Source organism: Hemicordylus capensis, chromosome 3, assembly GCF_027244095.1.
Source record: "Hemicordylus capensis ecotype Gifberg chromosome 3, rHemCap1.1.pri, whole genome shotgun sequence".
Taxonomy (NCBI): Eukaryota; Metazoa; Chordata; class Lepidosauria; order Squamata; family Cordylidae; genus Hemicordylus; species Hemicordylus capensis.
Genome location: NC_069659.1, coordinates 352918490 through 352940611, shown reverse-complemented (window position 1 = coordinate 352940611; position 22122 = coordinate 352918490). Strand labels below are relative to the sequence as shown.

General features: G+C 48.0%; 1 long non-coding RNA gene across 3 annotated transcripts in view; it reads left to right on the top strand.

The window, feature by feature from the left end:
• LOC128350603 (uncharacterized) overlaps positions 1–19658 on the top strand; it is a 30578-nt gene extending 10920 nt beyond the window's left edge. For 2 of the 3 annotated variants that reach the window (XR_008319355.1, XR_008319357.1), the window contains exons 3-4: positions 5500–5677; positions 10732–12426. This is a non-coding gene — a long non-coding RNA (uncharacterized LOC128350603). Of the gene's footprint in view, positions 1–5499; positions 5678–10731; positions 12427–19306 lie in introns of those variants that run through there. The other variant, XR_008319356.1, reaches the window with a different exon arrangement.
• Positions 19659–22122: the final 2464 nt, after the last annotated feature.

The window sequence follows — 22122 nt, the reverse complement described above, 5'->3', positions numbered from 1 at the left end:
GCACTGAAAATACACTGCGGGATCCAGCCTCCGCCACAAGAAATCCGTCCATCTTTCAGATGCCTCAGGGCTCTGGCTTGTTTTGCTGCAACAGGAATACTGTCTGCTGCCCCTCGGGAATTTGGCTTATGAATCATCATCACTCCTGATTGTGTCCTGCTATGTGCCTGATACTGAAGATCTAATCACACTAACTAAGGCTAAAGGCAACAGGGGAGTCCTTTCTTCTCTCATCCTGCAACTTTTCTCTTCCAGCTCTAAAATCCAACGATTCTATTATTCTAACTTTGAATCGAAGCCGCCTTATACCAAGTCAGACCATCGGTCCCTCTAGCTCAGTATTGTCTATCCAGACTGGGCAGTAGGGATGTGCACAGAACTGGTGGGGGTCAGTTTGATGGCAGAGGTAGTGGGATAACTTTAAGGGTGGGGGAGGGTGCACCTATCCCTCCCTCCGCTTCTCTCCCCCCCCCCCCCGCCACTGGTGCTGGCTGGAAAACTGGTCTAATGCAGCAGCAGCAGCAGCAGCGTACTTCCCTGCCACCCCATCTGTTCTTCAGACCGAAAGTAGGTGGAAGTAGCAAGTGCATGTGTGCATGTCAGGTAAACAAAAAAAGGGGGGGGTAGTGCTCACGATAAAACTGAGAAAAAGGGGAAAGTCAGTACTCTGGCTAATAACGTATGAAGAATGAATGTCAAGAATATATCCATGAAATATATAATAAATATAATAACCATAAGAATACTAATATAGAGCTTTCATGGAAAAAATAAATAAATTGTATAATATTAAAGGGGAACCATACAACTTTCATGGGGGAAATGAATTATATAATGTTAAATAAGAACCAGAACCAGAACATGTAGCGCTAAACAACGTTTCTGAATTCTTCATCAGAATGAGTAGCGTTATACATCAAGCTGAGAAAAACGATAAGATCAATCTTAAGGAGAGCGATCACCTTCCTTTTTAACAGTAAATGTACTTCATGGAGCGTTAGAGACCCAAACAGGTCTTACATAAAGATGGCTCTAATAATTCTTGCCAAGTTTAGTGAAAATGAAATGAAACTCTCAATCCTGGATGTAGGAGCAAACTCATTTCAGTTGGTAAGAGGCAAGCGAGTTTGCTACATCAAGGACAGAGGGGCCTCCATGCTCTCCCTTTGCTAAGCAAGGCCTGACCTGGTGTGCATTTGCATGGGTGACTACATGTGAGCACTGTCTGCTGCTGTAACATATTCCTTTGAGGGATTGGGGCCATAGCTCACTGATGCAGCATCTGCTTGCATGCTGGAGGTCCCAGGTTCACTCCTTGGCATCTTCAGGTAAGAGTGGAAGGGACTCCTGCCTCAAACCTCGGAGAGCTGCTGCCAGTCAGTGTTCTGAGCTCGAAGGACCAGGGGTCTGATTTGGCATAAAGCAGTTTCCTATAGACATCAATTGTCCCCTTTGCTAAGCAGGGCTGTAGCTCAGTGGTAGAGGAGTGCGTGCATGCAGATAGTCCCAGGTTCAATTCCTGGCAGCATCTCCAGGTAACGCTGGGAGAGACTCCTACTGAAACCTTGGAGAGCTTCTGCCAGTCAGTGTTTTTATTTTATTTTATTTATTTTGCATTTTATATAGCAATAGCAATAGCACTTACATTTATATACCGCTCTATAGCTGGAGCTCTCTAAGCGGTTTACAATGATTTATCATATTGCCCCCCAACATTCTGGGTACTCATTTTACCGACCTTGGAAGGATGGAAGGCTGAGTCAACCTTGAGCCCCTGGTCAGGATCGAACTTGTAACCTTCTGGTTACAGGGCGGCAGTTTTACCACTGCGCCACCAGGGGCTCTTCCTCCAAGGGGCTCTTCCTCCAAGGAGCCCAGAGCGGTGTACTACATACTTGAGTTTCTCCTCACAACAACAACAACCCTGTGAAGTAGGTTAGGCTGAGAGAGAAGTGACTGGCCCAGAGTCACCCAGCTAGTTTCATGGCTGAATGGGGATTTGAACTTGGGTCTCCCCAGTCCTAGTCCAGCACTCTAGCCACTACACTAGGCAATACTGAGCTAGATGGACCAAGGTTCTGACTCGGTATAAGGCAGCTTCCTGCATTCCTGTTATAGGGAGACCCTGGAAAAAGTGGAGCTGCTTTCCAAAGATGAGGGTTGGTTTCCGTCACAAATACTCCAGAAATATATACCATGGCAATATTTGAGAGGTAGCTTTGTATATGTTATGGCGAGAGAACTGGTCTTGTGGTAGCAAGCATGAATTGTCCCCTTTGCTAAGCAGGGTCCACCCTGGTCTGCATTTGAATGGGAAACGTGTGAGCGCTGTAAGATATTCCCCTGAGGGGATGAGGCCACTCCGGGAAGAGCATCTGCTTGCTTGCATGCAGAAGGTTCCATGTTCCCTCCCTGGCAGGATCTCCAAGTTAGGGCTGAGAGACCCGCCTGCCTGCAACCTTGGAGAAGCCGCTGCCAGTCTGTGTAGACAGACAATGCTGAACTAGATGGACTCTGGTCTGACTCAGTATATGGCAGCTTCCTAGATTCATAGTTAGTATAATAGGATCATTTAATTTTAGAACTGGAAGAGGGCATGGAGGTAGTCCAAGCCCCTACTCTGCTACAGCAGGGTTTCCAACCTTGATTCCCCATGGCAGAGGCCATTGTGGTGGAAGCCTACCTTGCAACTCCTGCCTGTGGCTTCCAGCGGCATCTGGTGGGCCACTGTGTGGAACAGGATGCTGGACTAGATGGGCATTCTTGGGCCTGATCCAGCAGGGCTGTTCTTATGCAGGCTGCGGAGGCTGGGGATGATGATTGTTGTGGTCCACCACAACATCTGGGGACCCAAAGTTGGAAACTCCTGTGCTACAGCATTGCTGACAGATGGCTACCCAGCCCCCGCCCCCCAGAAACAAACAAACACCCCACCATGGCATGAGGCAGGCAGTTCCACTGTTGAACAGTTCCACTGTTGCCTTTATGGTTAGGAAGTGCCTCCTAATGGCTAGCCTGAATCTGCTTCCTTGTAATTTCCAACCACTGGTTCCAGCCCTGCCCTCGGGAGCAACAGAGAGAAAGTCTACTCCTTCTGTTGTGTGGCAGCTCATAGGAACATAGGAAGCTGCCATATACTGAGTCAGAAGCACCCATTTTCTTTACCTGTAGGACTTGGTTTGCAGACCAAAAGAATGAATGTCTTTTAGCCATGACAGCTACACGCTGCTTCCATGCTCAGGGTAACATCTGATCGCCACCTGCTGAAAGGAAGCACCAGGCAATGGCTCAGGTGCTTGTGGGCTTCTGGCTGGCTGGTACAGAAGAGGAAAACTGGACCAGATGGGTCCTTAGTCTGATTCAACAAGAGGATTCTTGGGTTGTTCTTGGGCAGCATCCCAATCCTCGACACATTAGCAATAGCAATCGCACTTACATTTATATACCGCTCTATAGCCAGAGCTTTCTAAGCGGTTTACAATGATTTAGCATATTGCCCCCAACATTCTGGGTACTCATTTCACCAACCTTGGAAGGCCGAGTCAACCTTGAGCCCCTGGTCAGGATCGAACTTGCAACCTTCTGGTTACAGGGCGGCAGTTTTACCACTGCGCCACCAGGGGCTCATTACCTTGTGCAATGTCTGTTATTCAGAGCACACGTAGAAGTGCAGAAATGGGCACACGTTCCCCACAAAGCCTTTGGCTTCACCCCTTCATCCTTGCTTCCCAGCTGTGATTCAGCTTAAGTACAGTTGCTTCCACAACAGAGTCCTTCAGAGCTACAGAGGCATTGCTCTTCTGCAATTATTGGCAAGCAGAATTAAAATCAGGGTTTTAAAAAGCAGTATCCTCACCAGCAATGCCCTTCCGCTTGGTCAAGATCCTTCTGCTCACAAGGCAGTTCAATTTAGCAACAAATGACAGTACGCAGCTTGGGGGTACTACTGGACCCGGCTCTGCTTTTGGAAGCTCAGGTGGAGGCGGTGGCCAGGGGTGCCTTTGCACGGCTTCGGCTGGTGCGCCAGCTGCATCCCTTTCTCGAGAAGGCAGATCTGGCCACGGTTACCCACGCCTTAGTCACGTCGCGGCTGGATTACTGTAACGCGCTCTACGTGGGGCTGCCCTTGAAGAATATCCAGAAACTGCAGCTAGTGCAAAACGCGGCAGCGAGGGTTTTATCTGGAGCTGCCCATTGGGAACATATCACCCCCATTTTGAAAGAGCTGCACTGGCTGCCGGTTCGTTTCTGGGTCCAATTCAAGGTGCTGGTTTTGACCTTTAAAGCCCTAAACGGTTTGGGCCCGGGGTATCTGAGGGACCACCTGCTCCCACGGGTTGCTGCCCGCTTGACAAGGACATCTGAGGGGGCCCTGCTCCGGGTGCCGACAATGAGGGAGGCCCGGCTGTCGTGCACTCGGGACAGGGCCTTCTCTGTTGCTGCCCCCAGACTCTGGAATGCTCTCCCAGTGGCCATTCGTTCCTCGGACTCCATCACGGCTTTTAGAAAGCTTTTAAAGACTTGGCTTTTTACCCAGGCTTTTACATGATCGTTTTCTACTGCAGCTTCTTTGTGTTTTTATTTGTTGTATTTGTTGTATTGTTTTTATGCCTGTTTTTATATGTTTTTATATTTTTAACATGATGTTTTTATTGTCTTTTTATTGTATGTTTTTAACTTTTGTAAACCGCCTTGGGGTTATCTTTTTAACGAAAGGCGGTATATAAATGCAAAAATAAATAAAATAAATAAGGTTCTGCCTCATATCAGTTATGGCTGGGGGCTGAGTGATGAACTGAATGAATAGTTCAGTTATCGAATACGGCTGAGGGCTGAGTTTGAATAGTTCAGTTTCTATACTGACTTTCATAAAACTTCTCCCAAAGTGGTTTGCAAAAATCAAAATACAATAAAATTCCATAAAAATAGCACTAAAACCAGTTAACCCCTGCTAACTTGGCAAAAAGGCACCTTTTAAAGTGGTGATTCTCTTTATTTAGCAGGGGGAGAGTAACTGGCCCTCTCCACCCCCAGCACAGTACTTCCAGTGACTGTTGTTGGTGTGTGTCCCTATGTTTCTTTTTAGAATGTGAGCCCTTTGGGGACAGAGAGCCATCTTAACTTGTTTGTTATCTCTCTTTGTAAACCGCCCTGAGCCATTTTTGGAAGGGCGGTATAGAAATCGAATAAGTAAGTAAGTAAGTAAAACCATTTTAAAAACCATAAAAACACCAAAAAGCAACCACCAGTTTGGATGCAGTCCTGACTCTCACAGATTATTGTGCACCCATTTGCAATGGTCCAATCTCAGTTTGTAGTAGGTTCATATCTGCTTCCCCACTCCCTGACCTGACTTCCTTAAAACAAACAACAACAACAACAAACAACAAACAACTTTTGGGGCAGGGAGAGTTATGGAGTGCATGTTTGTTTTCTATATGATTGCACAAATCAGAAAAACTCATCAGGTGTGCCTCCAACAATTCTATCCTTTTCCAGGCAAATGCTATGTACAATTTAGTGCAAGATTTCCTGCCGGATACGCTGCTGCCTCAGGGCCTGATCAAGTTCTATAGCTGTCTTCTGAGAAAATGATATTTGCTATCTCCAGCTTGTGATGGTGATGGAGGGGCCGACGGTGTTTTCTGCTTGCAAGTACTGCTCTTTTCTCCATCCAGTAAGTGAATTAGAACCTTGTGGGGTGGGACCCACTGGCCCTAGATCCTCTTGCCCCAAGGTCCTCCAGAATGGCCCACTGTCTCTTTGGTGCTGCTGCCCAGATTGCGAACAGAGTGCTAATTCCTTGTGGGCTGTATCTGTCCTGTTTCTGTATACACCACGAGCCAGCATGGTGTAGTGGTTAGAGTGCTGGACTAGGACCTGGGAGACCCGAGTTTGAATCCCCATTCAGCCATGAGACTTGCTGGGTGACTCTGGGCCAGTCACTTCTCTCTCAGCCTAACCTACTTCACAGGGTTGTTGTGAGGAGAAACTTAAGTATGTAGTGCACCATTCTGGGCTCCTTGGAGGAAGAGCGGGATATAAAATGTAAAAATAAATAAATAAATATTAAACTCTTTGAAGTGCCATACCATGCCTCTTGATGGTGCTATAAAAATTAGTATAATTCTATTCAGCAGCATCGACATACAGTACTCCTCACCATACAGAAGCTGACAAACAAGGAAGAAGGGTCTCTGCCCCAAGGAGCTTACAGTCTGAATTTTGGGATGAAACCATGTAGGAAGGGATGGGGAGGAAACAACAAGGGGGGAAGAAAGGTAACAAAGGATTAATAGAAGCAACTAGATACCAGGCAAACATGTTTTGGACTGAGCTGTGTATCTTGGCCATATTCTTACTGAGTAACTTTGGCAAGTCAAGATTTTCAAAAGAGACTTTGAATGAGAACGTAGTGCCCTGAGGATCTACACTTCACTTAAAAAAATAAACGAGTAACACAAAATCCGAGTCCCTTTCATTGCCCTCTTCCACTGGAGCCTCCTGCACTGCAAGCCAATGTGGTGTCACTGGGTTGACTCTGGGGAAAGCGGGGTCCCAATCCCCCTTCAACCACAAAGCTTGCTTGGGTGACCTTGGCCTAGCCTCTGCCTCTTAGTTTAACTTGCCTTTTGTAATAGCTAAGCAATAAGATTGGACTGGACACAGTCCTACCACACAGGGTTGTTGTGAGGCTAAAGGAGGGGTCCATGCATGCGGACCTGAGCTCTTGGAGGAAGGAGGGGATTTAAAAAGAACTAAATAGACAAGGATTCTAAAGCTCAGGTCCCCAGATGTGGTGGGACAGGAGTTGTAGCCCAGCAATATCTGGGGACCCAAGTCGGAGAAGCCCTTCAGCCTGGCAGAATTCTACGTGACTCAAAATGCCCCCTTTGCTCTTCTGTCAGTCGATCTGAGAATTTCTCTAGAAAGAAATTCTTCTCCCTCTCACACAACACTAGAACCAGGGGTCAGCCCATGAAATTGACTGCCGGGAAATCTAGGACCAACAAACGGAAGGACTTTTTCACACAACGCATATTCAACTTGTGGGATTCTCTGCCACAAGATGTGGTGACAGCCAACAACCTGGATGGCTTTAAGAGGGGTTTGGATAACTTCATGGAGGAGAGGTCTATCAGTGGCTACTAGTCGGAGGGCTATAGGCCACCTCCAGCCTCAAAGACAGGATGCCTCTGAGTGCCAGTTGCAGGGGAGAAACAGCAGGAGAGAGGGCATGCAAATACCTCTTGCCTGTGGGCTTCCCAGGGGGATCTGGTGGGCCACTGTATGAAACAGGATGCTGGACTAGATGGGCCTCCTTGGGCCTGATCCAGCAGGGCTGTTCTTAAGTTCTTATGTTCTAATCTGTCTCTCTGTCCTGGATTCACTGACGGAAGCAAAAGGGGCATTTCTGAGTTACATAGAATTCGGTCAGGCAGAATGGCAGGCTACTCCCTCTCAGTGCTCTAGGGCCATGATAACACTGACCTACCCACGCTGGGCTGTTGTCAGGATGACATCCAGTGGTGGGTCCGGGCCTTGGTGTGCCTGAGGCAGGGTGCCAGTTCTGCCCCCTTGTGTGCACCTTCCTCCTCTCCTTCTCTCCCCCTTTTATCAAAGCAAGGGGGCAGGAGCATCTTAGCAGCTTGCTGGTGCCCCAGTAATCTGCCTCCTGAGGAGACTGCTTCACCTTGCCTCACGGAAGGGCTGCCCTCGACGACTTCTAGTTGATTCATATGAAGCATTTTGTACACATTCAAAAAGCACTGTATAAATGCATTGAAGCATTGTTGCCACCTTTTTTTTTTTTTGGTGGCCCTGCTATTTTATCTGTCTCATGGCAGCCTGGCAAACAGGGATGTGTAGATGTGGTGGGGAAACATTTGCCATTTGAATTTCATTTTCAGGCTGCTGTTAAAGGCACAGGAGCAAGGCCAGACATAAAGGTGGCAACTCTGTCTTTGGGGCAGTGTACAGGGATTCCCGATCATCCTGGAGAGAATCTATCTATGTGGTTGCTAAGAGCTGACATCGACTTGACGGCACGTAATCAATCAATCAACAGGGATTCCCAGATGCTGTTGGCTACAATTCCCATCATCCCCAGCTGCAATGGCCTGTGGCTGAGGATGATGGGAGTTGTAGTCAACAAGAGCTGGGAATCTGTGTTATAAGGAAGGCTGCTTTGGGGCCTTTGTTTTTAAAGTTTTCAGACGAATTCTTACCACCCTGGTCTCCCCTTTGCCAAGACAAGATGAGGCGTGTGAATTTGAGTCACAGGGGTGTGCCAAGGCAGGTTCTCAATTAGGATGGCCAGATCTGGAGATGGCGAGGTGTGTCGCTTTTACACCATACATTCCTCGAACCCTTCAGCATCCTATTGTAATTATACCAGGCCCTGTTAAGAAGAGCAAAGGTATCCAAATCAGAGGGCGGAGAAAAGAGAGGGAAACCATCTTGTGTCTGAACTATGAGGAATTCCCCCTCATACGGAAAACATTTCAGAGCAGAAAAGATCTCTTTCTCTCTCTCTCTCCCATTGTAATGCTAACCTTGGGGCCTTGAGTTCCCATAAGGACATCAAGGTGTAAATATTCATTAAGAATAACTGAATGTTAGATAGCCTCTCTGAATGAGGCTTTTGTCTCCTACAGGTTGATTCATTCTTAATCGGAGCCATTCAGAACCTGCTTGGATATAGCCCCAATCCTGGGGTTCTCTTCTTGCACATGCTAGTGTAGTGATAGAAGACTGATAACTGACTTTTTCATATATAAACATATATGATTCATTTTTGTTTCTGCTGGAAAATACACCATTATAGGGAAGAAAAACAATGGTCAGCCTCCAAATGTTTTGGGCTGGCCCTGCTTATTATGTTCTGCTCGCTAGTAGTGATGCAAATCTATCTTCATGGTGTGAAAAGCTGCACCACTTGGTTTCTGCAGATCAAAGTGTTACTAAAGGCACAGGGAAAAGCCAGGTCAAGTCCCACGCACCCAGTCAGCTGGCACCACTAGTCACTATGGGAAATCTGGTTGCCAACTTTTTTTCTGGCCGGGCTCCTGTGGTTTTAACAGCTACATGACTGGCAGAAATCCAGCCAGTGATGCTTTCTACATAATTACATGTTGCTGCCAGGAAAAACAAGGAGTTATAAATAGAACTAATGGAGTCTGCTCTAGTTCTAGAACATTAGAATTAATTAGAACCATGCTGACCACGCAAATGGCCGTTGTGCATGCGCGGGGACCGTGTGAGGGCTGGCGTCGCGTAGGGGCAGCTGGGAGACGCCCTGCTGGCATGTGGGCATAGCTGGGGGGAGTGCTGGGATTACGGCAATGGCAGCGTTTGGAGCAGGGGCAGGTGTGGGCCTGCTCCCCTCTGTGTTAAAGGGGGGCTGTGTAAGCCCTCAGTTTTAAAGGGATATGCCTACAATTTGGACACTGAATCGTATTTCAGGCACATTCCTAGTAGGGATGTGCAAACAGGTTCAACGTCAAACTGGTTCGGTTCGACCATTCGGGGTCGAACTGAACCATCCCGTTCGGTCCGACCCTGGACTGAAACACACACCCCCATCTGTTCAAGGGGTTTGCAGACATTAAAAAAATTTTTTTTTTACTTATCCCCTTTGGGGGAGGTGTTGGAAGCAGCGGGGGGTCCATGGAGGTTCCCCCTTCCCCCGCCGGCCTCCCTTCATACCTATACCGGCCATTTGGTCGGGCCTTCCCTCTCCAGCGCGGTGGCCATTTTGGAATCTGCTGCGCCTGCGCAATTGGCCTCCGTATGGCCTGGGTCACGCAGAGGCCGATTGCACAGGTGCAACAGCTTCCAAATTGGCTGCCGTGTCGGAGGGGGAAGGCCCGAACGGGCTGAAGAGCCAGCATGAAGGGAGGCTGGAGGGGGGGAGGGGGAACCTTTGCGGGACCCCCTCCCGCTGCCGCCTCCAACAAATCCCCTGAAGGGGGTAAGTAAAAAAAATTTTTTTTTAAAAAAATGTTCACAACCCCCCCCCCCGATCCAAACCCGGGTGTGGGGTTCGAGGGGGTGCCGGACCGAACTGGCCCGGTCCCATTCGGGTCTGGTCCGGACTTAAACCAAACGGGACCAGCCGGTTCTGTGCACACCCCTAATTCTTAGTAGTAGTTGCCTGCATGTGGGCCACAGCTTAGCGGGTAGGGGGCCTGATTTGCATGTAGAAGGTCTCAGGTTCAATTCCTGGCAGCATCCGCAGGTAGGGCTGAGAGAGACTCCAGCTTGGAACCTTGGAGAGCTGCTGCCAGTCAGTGTAGGCATCCCTGAGCTAATGGACCAAAGATCTGACTCATCTGGCTGGCCAGTGAAGCTGGGTTTGTTGTTGTTGTTGTTGTTGTTGTTGTTTGCTTTTGTGTGATCCAGGAGGGAAGTTCTTCTTTTCTTTTCCTCCCACTTTGTTTTCATGCCAAGAAAAGTTTCACTTCCTAAATCCCTGTGGGTCCAGCAGCTGTTCAATGCACAGGAGCAGGGCCAAAGGGGAAAGGTGGCGATCCTCTGTCTCCACCATTCCAGTTCTGCAGCTTTGATAGCAACTGAGATTTGGGAGCTGCATCAGTGGTGCCGGAGCCCTGAGCTGGTTCCAGGATTCTTGCGGAGTGCGAGAAAGGCATGCCTGTGCCGCTTCAGGGGAAATGGCAGCATTTGGGCTACTCCTACACTGACGCAACTCACCGTTTTAATCCCCACCAGCTTGATTTATTGAAGCGTTCCAGTGACTCACAAGGAGTGCTTTGAGAGTCTGAGAGCACCGCCAGCGCTTGGCTTGCCACTAGCAGAACAGGCAGCAGCAGCTGGACTGAAGAGCTAGAAGTCTTTTGCGCTTGCTTTCCTTCTGGGGTCTACAGCAAGAAGCCTCCTCCTTTCTGTCAGGCCAGTCAGATTTCCAGTCCTGGCCAAAGCACTTGGAACTAAGACCAGCTGAGCTGGGTGGAGCTGTGGATTCAGTGTCTGCCCAAGGACCCCAAGCGCAGCATGTGTGGGTAAGGTGATTTTTTTAACCTTTGCCCAGATCGTGGGGTCAAATTGACCCAGAGACCTGGAAGAAAATACCATATGATGTTGATTTCAGTCAGGGGTGCAGATCCCCCTTTAAGCATTTGAGGATTTCCCCTCTCATTTTACTGATCTCCCACCCCCACCACCAAAGTGTTACCTATTCAGCTCTCCCCAAGTATTTTTCTCTCTGTTGAAAAGTGCTTTTCTGTCCCCCCAAAACATATCTTCTCCCCCCTCAAGGTGCATTTTTTCTCCCCCCTCCAAACATTTTAAGTGAGGAGTTGCTCCTCAGGCTTTCCCTCTGTTTGCACCCAGTTTCAGTGCCCTACAATTCTAGAGCCCACAGCCTAAAGGAGAACAATGGTGTTCCATGCCCCCAACCCCACCTGTAATTTTTTGTAAACTGTTGTGTGTACTCTGATGGTGTTGGGGGCATTTTGACTCCAGATTGCAATGAATGGGAAGCTGAAACTGTCTGATTCCATGCCATTTTTCTGTGTACCAAAATATTGATATGTACATCGATGTCTTTGCCGCTATCCTGCTACTGTACTGCCAAAGGGAACTACATTATAAGGAGTTGGATTTTTTTTTTCCTTTGCAGCCACTGTCAACACTTCAGTGTTCTTAGTTCCATGACTTATTCTGGGGTGTATTTGACCCCCACAGTGGATTAATAAAGCACACTTTTTAGTAGAGCAAAGGTGCTGCTTCCTTTAAAATCCAAACCAAGCCTGAACCATCTTCATCTGTTGTAAGAGAACTCAAGTATTCAAGTTGCAACGGATTCTTCAGCAGGTCTTGATGTAAATGCAAATGTTTAAATTACACAGAACTCTTTGTTAGGGATCCACATATCCTGGTAATAAGCACAGGCAAGGCTGGGAAAATCCCTCGTGCCTGACCTCCGGGTTCTTAGAATTCTGATGCTGAAGGTCCTTGAACATTTTACACAGCTCTGCAGCAGACTGGTACCTAAGAATCTGCACCCACTGATATAAAATCTTTTTGCGCTCAGGTTTTCCAAAAGCATGAGAAACTGATAGAAGTGAGATGTGCGCACAGGAGCAGGCAGATGAATCTATAGAGGCTCCAGGCAATACAGAAAATGCACTGTCAGCAGCCACTGGGCACAAATCCCCTCTCTCTTTCCTACATGCACTAACTCTGTTTGGCTTCAGACTTAGCTCAGAGCAAGGGAGGAGGCGAGATATGTGGATATAACTCATCTAGCTCTCTGTTGCAGCTATGCACTCTGCTACGGAATCCTAGCGAAAAAGCGGCCCTCCTCTTCTCTGCAAATGCAGTAGGTGGCAGCCCAACACACTGCCATCTAGTGGTCCCCCTGGAAAATGACAGGGTGCCAAATTCTCTCTCTCACTGTCCCGTCCCCCACCCATAGCTAAAGGTAAAGTTGTGCTGTCAGGTCGGTGTCAACTCCTGGCGACCACAGAGCCCTGGGGTAGCCTTTGGTAGAATACAGGAGAGCTGTACCATTGCCTCCTCCCACACAGTATGAGATGATGCCTTTCAGCATCTTCCTCTATCGCTGCTGCGCGATATTTCTCATAGTCTGGAAAATATACCAGTGGGGATTCGAACCGGCAGCCTCTTGCTCACTAGGCATTTCCCTGCTGAGCCATTAGGTGGCTTTACCCATAGCTAGACGAGAGCTGCTACCTCTAAGTATTTTGCTCTCTCTCACTCCAGTTCCCGGATTCTACTGAAGGGTGCTTTCCAGCCTGGCTGCTCAACAGCAGCAAAATGCCAAGTAAACGTAAACAGCAGGGGGGGGGGGCAGTCTTGCAGAAACTAACAACCCGAAAAAACAGCTACTTCCTTACTCTGGCTATAAAACGTCCTAGCTCGATATCACAGCAATTAAATTTGAAACAAGGCATTGGCAGTGTGAACGGCACCCTGCTGTCAGCATAGGGACTGTGGTGTCACAACACAGGAAGTGTGGAAGCACACCTCCGAGACCCGACGTGACCCCCTTTGCAGGGTCTAATCTGGAAAGCACCAAGAAGACTCCTAGAGTCTCAGCTGAGTGGAGGAGGCAGAGAACAGTTCTGCCTTCCTACCTCCTTCCTCATAATGCTAGAGTTATGTACAGCATAATGATGTATTATTTACATCTATTATTTTACATTTTATATATCCCGCTCTTCCTCCAAGGAGCCCAGAGCGATGTACTACATACTTGAGTTTCTCCTCACAACAACCCTGTGAAGTAGGTTAGGCTGGGAGAGAAGTGACTGGCCCAGAGTCACCCAGCTAGTCTCATGGCTGAATGGGGATTTGAACTCGGGTCTCCTCGGTCCTAGTCCAGCACTCTAACCACTACACCACTCCAGACCACTACACCTCTTACTGGATGCCTCCCCTATGACAGTGGGAGGCAGCCAATGGGGCAAGTACCATATTTATCTGAATAGAAGATTATTCTGAATTTAAGACGACCCCCTAAAAAACAGATAAAATACAGCTTATTTATTTATTTATTCATTCTACTTCTATACCGCCCTTCCAAAAATGACTCAGGGCGGTTTACACAGAGAAATAATAAATAGATAAGATGGATCCCTGTCCCCAGAGAGCTCACAATCTAAAAAGAAACATAAGATAGACACCAGCTTATATACCCGAAAGGAACAGGGCTCTGAATTTAAGATGGACACACACACACATTTCTAACATTAAAGAACTTGGGAGGGGAATTAGTCTTTGATTCAGGTAAATAGGGTACCTGCTTTGTATAGGAAACTCTGGCATCTTTGCTGTGCTTCCTCCAAGACAATCCTACAGCCTACAGGGAACAAAGAGAAGATATCTTTACAGATATAATGTAAAACAAAAAATCATGACACACCCCTCAACTATGCCACAAGTCCAGCTTCCTCGCACCTTTGCAGCTGAAATAACAGGTGTGTGTATATCGGCAAATCAAATTGATCTACAGCTACCTAGCTTGCTCTTCCATTGGGTGGAACAGCTATTTTTCCTCCATCTTAACCCCCCAAAGGAACTGTTTGAAGCTTCCCCAAAAGCACATGAATGGTTAAGGGGTCGGGATTGCAGCAAGACTGATGAGGTGGTCAGAAAACCCTTGTCTTCCTTAAGGCTTCAGGTTTGAATGCATTGCTTCCTTGGGGGACTAAAAGAGCCAGCGTGGTGTAGTGGTTAGAGTGCTGGACTAGGACCGGGGAGACCTGAGTTCAAATCCCCGTTCAGCCATGAGACTAGCTGGGTGACTCTGGGCCAGTCACTTCTCTCTCAGCCTAGCCTACTTCACAGGGTTGTTGTGAGGAGAAACTCAAGTATGTAGTACACCGCTCTGGGCTCCTTGGAGGAAGAGCGGGATATAAATGTAAGTAAGTAAGTAAGTAAGTAAAAGAACTTGCTGAGGTTCTCTGCAAACCTCTGCCTTTCATCTATGAGAAATCCTGGAGAACAGACATAAGCGTCACAAGACTGGAGATGGGCCATGTTGCCCCAGACTTCAAAAGACTGGTGTGGGACAGGGTGGGGGGAGGAGCCAATCAACTCCAGGCAGGTCAGTTTGTCTACTGAAGAGTCCAGGGAAAACACTAGAACAGATTTTGAAGCGGGTCCCAGAGCATGGTTTAAAGTCACACCATACAGCCACTTTGCTGAAGCAAAGCAGGTCTTTGCTGAAACTTTGTGGTCAGGGCCTGGATGAGAGACCCATGTATGCCACCTTTGGGGATGGGGATATTGTTCAGTGGTACAGAACAGTGGGAGTGTTCTGCAGGCAGAAGGTTCCAGGTTCAGGCCCCGGCATCTAAAGGCATTGCTGGGAAAGACTCCTGCCTGCAACCTTGGGAGAGCCACTGCTAGGCAGTAGAGAAAATACTGAGCGAGATGGACCAGTGCTCTGACTTGGTAGAAGGCAGCTTCCTAGGTTCCTAATCTGTACGTATCTTGAAAGCAACGCCATGATTAGTGGGACCTACCCTAGCATGGGTTTCCCAAGAACAGATACTGCCAGATTAATCTTATCTCTCTTTTTAAATTGGATATTAGGTTAGTGGGTTGTGGAAATGCTGAGGATATCATTTATCTAGATTTCAGCAAAGCAAATTTGATGACATCCCCCATGATAGTTTGGCTAGCCAACTGGTCAAGTGTGGGCTAGGTGGTAATATCATCATCAGATGGCTTCACAATTTGGTTGGAAAATGTACTCAAAGGCGCTTTCCAGATTGCACGCAGTTTCCAGACTGTCGCAACGGGTCCCTTAAGTGTGCTTCTGAATTGCCTGTGTTTTGACAATGCAGCCCCTGCGTTGTAAGGAAGGTGCTGTTCATATTTCCAACGCCTTCTTTCAACTTTTATCATTGCGTTATAGTGCTACGACATTGCAAGTCTGTTGCAAAAAAAAAAAGCTGTATATTCCCGTTGTAGGAGGCTTGCCCTCTTACAATGGATCTCTAATGCGGTTTGAATTCGGCACCACAAAATGTTGCCGTTTACACTGCTTTTTGCGGTGTAAGGCTCACAATCCGGAAAGCACCAAAGAGTGCTTATCAATGGCTTCTCATGAAACTGGAGGGACATTTCAAGTGAGGGGTCACAGGGCTCTGCCCTAGGCTTGGCACTCATCAACATTTCTATCCATAACTTAGATGAAAGCTCTGGAGGAAATCCTCATCAAATCACAGAAAACAAAAACTGGGAGGGATAGCTAGCACCTCAGAAGACAGAGATAAACTTCAAAATGACCTTGCTGGAATGGAAAACTGGGCTAAAACTTGCAGAATGGAATTCAGTAGGGACGCAGAGCAAATGCAGAGTTCTGCATTTAGATATGTGTGTGGGGGGGGGGGGGTGTTAAATGCACAAGTATAGGATGGGGGACACCCGGTTGGGGCATAGTATGTGTGAAATTACAGTCGAGCAGAAGCCGAAGATAATTCAGCCATGAGCTTCAGTTGCAGGCGAGGAGGGGGGAAGTGAATGCCTTCTAGAACCATAGTTTCCAAGCCACAAGAAGTAATCATTCCACTTTCTTCCGCACCCAGGACAGGCCCTAGGATAAAGAGCATTCTGGGCAAGGCGTGCCTTCAGCGTCCCACCCCCAGTTATTGTATCTGTGTTTCCAACTTTGTGTGGCTTGTGCAGGATTGCAAAACCTAGTCGTGTATCAGGCCCTAGGACTGTTCCCAGGCTTTCCCAGCAATGCCCATGACAAAGGACTAGAGCTGCTACCTCTAAGTATTTTGCTCTCTCTCACTCCAGTTCCCGGATTCTACTGAAGGGTGCTTTCCAGCCTGGCTGCTCAACAGCAGCAAAATGCCAAGTAAAGGTAAACAGCGGGGGAGGGCAGTCTTGCAGAAACTAACAACCCGAAAAAACAGCTACTTCCTTACTCTGGCTATAAAACGTCCTAGCTCGATATCACAGCAATTAAATTTGAAACAAGGCATTGGCAGTGTGAACGGCACCCTGCTGTCCGCATACGGACTATGGTGTCACAACACAGGAAATGTGGAAGCACACCTCCGAGATCCGACGTGACCCCCTTTGCAGGGTCTAATCTGGAAAGCACCAAGAAGACTCCTAGACCTCCTGCAGCTTCTTCTCCAGTCTTCTTAGTTCACTACAGACAGTACGCTCAACAAACAGCAAATTCCCAAGCTCAGCTTGGCATCCCCTTCAGATGAGCATTCTGGGCGACCACCTGGCTCTCCCACATCTAAGGCCAGAAGGCCACATCAAAGAACATCTTGGTTCCAAGTTCCCTCCCTGGCAGCATCTCCAAGATAGGGCTGAGAGAGATTCCTGCCTGCAACCTGGGAAAAGCCGCTGCCAGTCTGTGAAGACAAGACTGAGCTAGATAGACCAATGGTCTGACTCAATATATGGCAGGTTCCTATGTTAGCCCCGTCCACACTGATCAGACCTAACCAGGAGTCCTGTATCCAGTTTGGGGCACCACATAAGAAAGGTGTCAAAAAATTGGAATGGGTTCAGAAGAAGGGTCTGGAAAGCAAGCCCTTTAAGGAAAGGTGAACGAACTGGGTATGTTTAGCCTGGCGAAGAGAAGACTGAAGAGTGATGTGTTGGCACTCTTCAAATGCCTGAAAGGCTGCCACACAGAAGGCAGCAAAAACTTAGGACTAGATCTAATGGACTTAAGGAACAGGAGGGAAGATTTTGGCCAAATATTAGGAGAAACCTTTTAACCATCAGAGCAGTTTGACATCTCAGCCAATAATCTATGAGGTGATGGGCTCTCCCTCATTGCAGGCTTTCAAGTAGAGACTGGATAGCTATCTGTTGGGGATGCCCACGCTCTGGATTTTGGAATTTCCTGCAACAAGCAGAGGGTTGGACTAGATGGCCTCCAAGACCCCTGTGATTCAGAGGAAGCTTAAACAGCAGAGTGCCCTACTAACAAGAGCAAAGACGTACCTTTTAAAGAGGTGGTTCTCTTTAAAGAGGAGGAGAGCAGCAACTGGGCTCAGAAGAAGGGTCCAAACCCAGTTTGTGACTTGTACGTTGTATGTTTGTGGTTCTCACGTGTGAAGAGGAAACTCCTTCGTCTCTTTTGGTGTAATATACATTCTAAATGGGAATGGACTGATACCTCTTCGAATAATTATAACATATATATGGCATTATCTGAATGTTTCAGATCTCACAATAACTTTGTAAGGTAGGCCAGAATTATCCCCATTTTGCAGACAAAAGACAAAGTCCGAGAAAGAGTGGCTTACCTAAGGCAAGATTTGAACCACTAACTTCCTGGCTCACCGCTCACACTCTGGGCATATCTACATCAGAGATTCAAACTGGCTGAATACCCATTGTCTCTCCAGGGAACTGTAAGCTGTGAGACTCTTTTAGTGTAAGCCTCTGTAAGGTTTTGAGTCACCTAATGGCGCAACGGGGAAGCAACCTGCCTAGAGAGCAGGAGGCTGTTGGTTCGAATCCCCGCTGGTGTGGGATATGGGAAACCCCTATAGCGGGCAGCAGAGATATAGGAAGGTGTTGAAAGGCATCAGTCATCTCATACTGCTCAGGAGGAGGCAATGGCAAACCCTTCCTGTATTCTACCAAGACAACCTCATGGCTCTGTGGTCGCCAGGAGGTGACACCGACACGACGGCACAACCAACCATGCAAGGTTCTGAGTCACAATAGGAGCTTCACGATGAAGGGTTCGCTGTAGCTCAAGAATTTACAGTGGGTGCATCATCACATCTATGCCCTAAATGGCCTAGGAGCTGGACCAAGATGCTTCCAGGACCATCGTCTCCTACGTACACCTGCACAAGTTTAAAATCCAGCTGCAGAGGCTCACAGAATTTTAGACAAACTGCTGCAGACGTCACGGGCATCTTGATGGGGGCACCAAAACTCTGCAACGCCCTCCCTGTCGACATGGGCCGCTCTCTTTCCTTGTATGCTCAGGGGCGGAGTGTCCGCGAGGCGAGGCAGTTGCTTCAGGCAGCAGATTTCTGGGACACCAGTCAGGCAACCAGATGTTCTCCTGCCCAGTGGTGTCACTGCCAGTTCAGAAGGGCAGAAAGGAGGCGCTCTCCATGATCGCCCCGGGGGCCATCCCACCCTGACAGCCAGAGAAGACGAGAAGCACTAGCACTCTGTTCCTGCACACTCCCCCTCCACTACGCCCCTGCTCCTGCCCCCCACTTTTTAAAAAGGAAAGAGAGGGAGGAGGGTGCCCACAAGTGGCAGCATTTGGGGTCCTGCCTCAGGCACACGGAGATCTTGAGCCACCACTGGGTATGCTTCTAAGCATTTATGGACTGTCCCCCATCCCTCCAACCGGTACACCAAAAGCTGCCTTGCCCCATGGCCCTGGTGTGTGTGTGGGGGGGGGGCTAGCCCCCTTTCAAAACTAGCCCCCTTGCACACTTTGGAAGTGGTGCTGGGGATGGGAAGGAGGGGAGGGGGGCCAGCAGCCTCTCCTCCTCTCCTGGTGCTTTTTGCAAGCTTTGCAAGGCGTGTGAGGAGAGGCATTCCTTGGAAAGAGCGGCTCCGATGGCAATGGTAGGGGGCATCTTGCCTCCCCTCCTGGCACCCCAGGAACCTGCCAACTCTCACAAGACCTGCCATCATGAAAGCACCGCCCTTGCTTTTAAGGTCTGATGGTGATCTGCTGCTTTTAGGGCCCACTCGTCTTTTAACGATCCATTATTTTAACGCTAGTTTATTATTGCTTTATTCTGTATTGTGGATTCTACTGTTACTTTCTTCTCCTCCCCCACCCCCCCGCAAGCTGTGCTGTGTGTTTAATTTTTAGAACATCTATGAATGAACAAATCAATCCAGAATTTTCACTTGAGGCACAAATGGCCAGGGCTTAAACTATCGTACTTTGGACACATTATGCGAAGACCCAGCTCCCTGGAGAAGTCCATAATGCTGGGAAAAGTTGGAGGAAAGAGAAGAAGAGGACGACCAGCAGCAAGGTGGAGGGACTCCATCACGACAGCAATGAATGCACCCCTGAGAGACCTTAAAGGCCGAATTGAAGACGGCTCATCCTGGAGAGAATCTATCAGTGTGGTCGCTAAGAGTCGACACCCACTTGATGGCATTTAATCAATCAATCAATGAATAAATAATAATAAAATAATGATAATGATAATACATCTTTTTTTGCTATGTTTTCAACGCTGATGTGCAATTACCAACCTTCTTTATTATTTGGTGGAAGACCTTATTTATTTGGTGGGAAGATTATTTGGTGGGAAGACCTGCTGATGAGGAAACCGGAACTTCTCACACATAGCAACACAGCCATAAACAATGCACAGTGATTGCACTTTTCCAGTGCAGGGATGCGACACAGACTTCAGCACCCTGAGGCCCTGGGTTGTGGTCTTCTTTTAAAAAGCACATTTCTAGCCCAGGAGTCCCCAACCTCAGGTCCCCAGATGTGGATGGATCACAATTCCCATCACCCCTAGCCACAGTGGACTTTGGAGTTGTAGTCCAACCATATCTGGAGGCCAAGACTGGGAACCCCTGCTCTAGCCCTGTCAAGCGATGAAGAAAAGTGCAGGAACTTTTGTGGGGGGTGGAATCGGAAGACACAGATAGGTCTGGGCAAGAGTCCCAGCAATAGCTCGTTTGCCTTTCCCTCTAACCTGAAGAAAGACATTTTTGCAAAATAAGCAAATGTCATTTCATGGCATAATTTATTCAGATCACACGCTCTCCCCTTTTCTCTGCTACCGCATCTGGGTTACCTTGGCACAGAATCCTGATTTATTTTAATGCAGGTTCCGTGTAGGCTTAATATAGAAAATCAGAAAGTATCCTTCTGGCACTCCTTCCTTTTGGGGACACTGAAGTACAAAGCACATCAGTCTTTGACAAGTCATACCAGGAACATGAATCACTTCTCTGTGGATCAACATAACCTTACGTGCCTATCAATTTTCACCTCCAATCTAGCCGCCAGCAGTCGATTGATTCAACAACACTGTATTGACATAGTTCCTCCGAGGTGTGATCTCTGCCTACTAACACACCTACTAACAGACAGAAATTCAAGAGAGGCAGTATCCAGGAAAGCTGCACCTGTTGCATTTCTGCATGTTGCATGGCTGTTACCATAGAGCCAGGCTGCTCAGCTTCGGTCCTCCTTCAGGTGTTGGGCTACAACTCCCATAATCCTTTACTATTGGCCACTGTGAGTGGGGATTATGGGAGCTATAATCCAAAAAACAGCTGGAGGAACCAAGTTGAGCAGCCCTGCCAGAGAGCTTCTGTGGAGATGGGTGGGTAGCAAATGGTCCAGACCTCCCTGAAATGATTCCCTAGTGGCTTCACTGGGCCACTGAATAACCGCAGGGCACCACTGCTCATAAGAAGACATCAACATATGCAGGGGCGTAGCAAGGTTGGAGTGGGCCCAGAGACAAGATTTTAAAATGGGCCCCCCCACTCAAAGTCCAGGGCCTCCGCACACCCCAGGCCCTCAAGGATTTAAGTCTGATATTCCAAAATAAGTATGCTGCCTGCAAATACATTTCACTGAATACACACACGCACATGTCACAATATATAGTGATATACATTGAGTACTATACATTTGTATTACTTTTAATGCCTAGAACACACTAGAAAGATGAATTATTAAAATGGGCCCCTCGCTGCAGATTAGCAAAGGAGACTTTCAACCATGCAGGGTGAACCTATGTTTGTTTTCTCAGAATTCTGAACAAATTCAGGCAAGTTTGATTGCAGGAGGTTTTTCACAGGAGGCTTTTAAAGCCCTTTAAGACACATCTCCTCTGGAATGGAGGTGCTGCATTCACATGGTGGCCAGATTTACCCTGAAGTCCCTGCAAGTTATTGGGGAGCAGTTCACACACAAGAAAAATAAAATAAAAGCACCACACATGCTTCACAGTTCTCACTCAGACCTTCTGGGTTGCAAAACAACTTGAACATAAGTGCATTTATAAATGAATGAATGAATAAATAAAATTAATAAAATACTGTTCCAGAAGTTTTTGCAATTTTCTGCCATGAAACAAGCCACTTATAGGACTTTTTAGATAGTTTTTTTTAAGTCAGCAAATTTTCCAAGCTGTTTCAAAATAAATATTCAGAGTCTTCTCGGTCCCTCCCCCCCCCCATATCCAAGCCCTATGGCAAGCAGATCCCTATATATGGGGGGGGGGGAAAGGTAACCACAAAAAGGAGTTCACACTCTACCTGGCAAATGCTGGTCTGGGTTGAGCAGGGCAGCAAGGGGTCTTCTGCTGCAGAGAACACTCTGGCTGCCTCCTCCTTCCTGGCTTGCTTGGGCCCTACTGGAGTTCAGGCTTCACTGCGGCCTACACGGAGGCCTCCGTGGAAGCCTCGCCCACCCGCCGATCAGCTGAGAGGCGGGAGAAAAGGAGCTCTTTGCAGCTTGGCTGCTGCTTCGATTGAGGGCCAGCAGCACAAGCAGGAGAGACGGCGAAGAGGGCAAGTGGCTGAGGGGCCTTGGGGCTGGGCAGGGGGCAATGGGGAGTCACATGAGGTGCCCCTCCAGGCAGTGGGGCCCCCAGACAACTGTCTCCCCTTGCCCTATCA